Below are 3701 nucleotides of genomic sequence, written 5' to 3'. Positions count from 1 at the left end.
GTGTGTGTGTGTGTGTGTGTGTGTGTGTGTGTGTGTGTGTGTGTGTGTGTGCGTGTGTGTCAGTCATGGCAGAATGTGGTCCTGGTCCCACCTACTGAACGGAAACTACCAGAGGCAATTTAAGTACTTTGCCAGGTGTTTATTTGTCCGTCTGTGTGTGAACACAATATTAAAACAGCTAGCTCTATCGAGTCTTTTAAATCACTTTTAAAAACTCATCTTTTCGAAATGGCTTTTAACACAAGCTGAGCTGTGACAATGTGAATATTGTTTGTAATCATGTTTACATATGTTTTAATTATTATTGTTTCTGGGATATTATGTTTTCAGTGGGTTTTTATTTCTTCTTTTTGGCTAATTAGTTTGCTTTTTATAATGTTTACCGGTATCTAGTATCTGTACAGCACTTTGGGGCAGTAGTGACTGCTTGTAAATGTGCTCTATAAATAAACTTGACCTTGACCTTGACCTTGAACAGATTTCGTCACTGTAATAGCGTTGACAACCATGCATGATGCAGTCACGGAACTTTACAGGTGTGTGTTTGAGATCAAAATCAAGGCAGTTCGAAGATGGGTGTGGTCAGAGCAAGGGCCCCAAATGTACAGGGGTAGGAAGCTGGGAAAGGGCCAGGGCCATCGCAAGATGGTCACTAGTTTCTGAGAGTATTTTATGAAATAAACAAGCAAAACAGCCATTTCAAAACTGATCCGTGAACTGTTTCTTTTGTTTTCAGTGTTATCCATCTTTGCATTTTATTATAAAATTCTCACTTAATGAGCACGTTTGCAACCTGAAACTCCCAGAAAAGAATTTAAATTCATTAGGCTAACGAGTTACTCTGCTAATGGGCTCTAAAAATCTTGGAAATGAAAGTTACAACACACTTTTATATTGATTTTATTCCTAGGCTTATAAGTGCGTTGACATCAGGTGACAAATAAAAGGAAATATCAGCATTCAGTATCTTAATAAGGTACTGAGCCTCCAAAACAGCTGTTAATTTTCACAAACTATCTTTGTGAAGGCTTCAGAGGATTAAACGCTAGTGAGCTTAAACAGTGTCGTGTCCCCAAATAATACGGCCTACAGAGAATTCACCATTATTGTGAGTTCCTGCCTCCACACGAACCAGTGCTGCATTTCATTTGTAGTTCCACTTCCACTCATTCACTCGCTCTCAGCCCTTGTTATTATTAGAGCCAGACCGATTTGTCGGCGGGCCGATATTATCGACCGATATCAGGCATTTTCTAAATTATTGGTATTGGCATTTATAATATCAGTTCACTTAACTCAAATAAGCATTAACAAGTCACATAATGGATTTAGTGCATCACTAAGTAGTAGATTTTAGAAGGCAGGCAGCAAATGACGATTGAAAATGGTTTGTTGTAGCTTGATGGATAGATTTAATGGAATTAAATGAGTGCAGGTAAAGGGATAAGCAAGTTGGCATTGTAATTATAAGGTAGCTCATAAGGCAATAGGGACTATTACACACATAAAAAACATTAGGAGTGACCTTTGTCTTGTTTAATAATAATACAAATGATGATGATAATAATAATATCATCATCATTGATTTGATGTATCATTACTGTCAATAATAATAGTAGTAGTAATAGTTGTGGCAGTAGCAGCAATCATTTTGTTTTTATTTTGTATGTCTCACCTGGCTTGTTTACTTTATATTTTGACAGATGGCAAGTGGTGGACAAAGTCAAGTATGGGAGTATTTCACAAAAGGCACATCAGGTACAGTCACATGCAACATCTGTACAGCCTCTGTGAGCCAGGGATCTGGCAGCCTCAAATTTAAAAATACATCCAACTTGTGGTCACACCTTAAGTCAAAACACAAAGATATCTACGAGAAGGTGCAGAAAGATGCACCGTCTCAAGTTCAAACCACATCATTGACACAACTAACCCTAAAACAAGTGCTAGAGAAAACCACAAAATGGAATCTAAATGATCCAAGAACTGAAGAAATGGGCAAACTCCTGATGGAGATGATAGCCACTGACATCCTACCTTTTGCAGTTGTTGAGGGTGCAGGGTTTAAGAGGGTTATGGCCAAGGCAGAGCCCAGATACCCATTAAAAACAGAGAATTGTTTCCGTACAAGAACATGGACGAGAATTATACAGGACTCGTAAGCAAAATAAAGAAACTGCTGTCAGTTGAAAATGCAGGAAACAGCATTTCTTTTACCACTGACTGTTGGTCAGGTTCAAATGAAGCACTCATGAGCTTGACTGCTCATTTCATTGATAAGAATTGGAAAAAGGTCCAACTTGTCTTGAATGTTAAATCCTTATCACAGTCCCACACAGGACAGTACATTGGAGAGACATTTCTGTCCATGCTTGAGGATTGGGAAATTGATAAGGAGTGGGTCATGCTTGTGCTCAGGGACAGTGGGGCAAATATGGTGAAAGGCATTCGCCTTGTTGAGATGCCAGACGTGAGCTGCAGTGCTCACATACTGCACCTTGTTATAAATGATGGCCTTAGTTCCCAGAGAGTGGTGGTGGACATTCTGGCAAAGCTCAAGAAAATTGCTACACACTTCAACCACTCTGTTATGGCACTGCAACGCCTGTCTAACATCCAGGAGGAGCTAGGTGTCTCACAGCATTCTATCATTCAGGCAGTACAGACGAGGTGGAACTCTACACTACACATGTTGGTGAGCCTGATCGAACAAAAAAGAGCCATCACTGCATATGCTAGCGACCATGGACATTTCTCATGTCTGTCAGCAGAGGAATGGTCCATTGTGTCAAACCTGGCAGAGACCCTTAGACCACTGGAAGAGGTGACACTGGAAAACAACAGAGCAGACTCATCCACATCCTGCATTTTACCATGCACAGCAGTGTTACGCCGTTTACTTGAGTCAGAGGGACCAACCACCAGGGGTATTCAAACCAAGAGAAAAACCATGCTGGATAGCTTGCAAAAGTTAAGGACTCTAAAGACGTGGTGCTTGCCTGTGTCCTTGGCCCACCAAAAAGACAGCAAAGAGCGTCCCTTGGAACCAGAAATTCTGACAAAAGTGAAAACCTGGCTGGAAGAGGCTTATGGAGAAGAGTCCACCAGATTCTGCCACTGAAACTCCATCTGAGGAGAGCGATCCCAAAAGGCCGAGAACAGAGGACCAATTACCCAGTCTCTTAGACTCGCTTTACGACACTGTGCTCCTTCCATCCCCCGGTGAGGCAGTGGAACCAGAGGGGATCATCGAAGAGCTAGAACGGTACTTCAGAGCCTATCATTGACAGAAAGAGTGGAAATCCATATGATTGGTGGAAACACAACACCAACCGTTTCACCAGACTGTCAGCTTTGGCAAGGCAGTACCTCTCCTGTCCAACCTCCTCCGTGGCGAGCGAAAGAGGAGTATTTATGAGGATAGGCGAAGCTCTTTGAAAGGAGAGAATGCAGAGAACCTTTGCTTCTTGTACTACAACCTGCCTCTGCTGGACTGGAGTTATTGAGGACTGGCTGATTCAGTACACTACCCCATATACTGTATATAGTTTATATTTTGCTGTTGTTGTTATTTATCAGAACTTATAGAACTTAACAGAATATTTTTTTTCCCAGTCTTGTTCAAAGTCATATTTATGAAGCTTACCAAGTCTATAACTGGTAGTTTCATATCTTAAGTTTGTATTTTCATACATTTTATT

At 41.0% G+C, this 3701-nt stretch overlaps 1 pseudogene; it reads left to right on the top strand.

The window, feature by feature from the left end:
• Positions 1–1703: 1703 nt before the first annotated feature.
• Positions 1704–3121, top strand: LOC114555420 (zinc finger BED domain-containing protein 4-like; annotated as a pseudogene).
• Positions 3122–3701: the final 580 nt, after the last annotated feature.

This window comes from Perca flavescens, chromosome 5 (genome assembly GCF_004354835.1).
Source record: "Perca flavescens isolate YP-PL-M2 chromosome 5, PFLA_1.0, whole genome shotgun sequence".
Lineage (NCBI taxonomy): Eukaryota > Metazoa > Chordata > Actinopteri > Perciformes > Percidae > Perca > Perca flavescens.
This window is presented reverse-complemented; position numbering and strand designations above follow the sequence as displayed.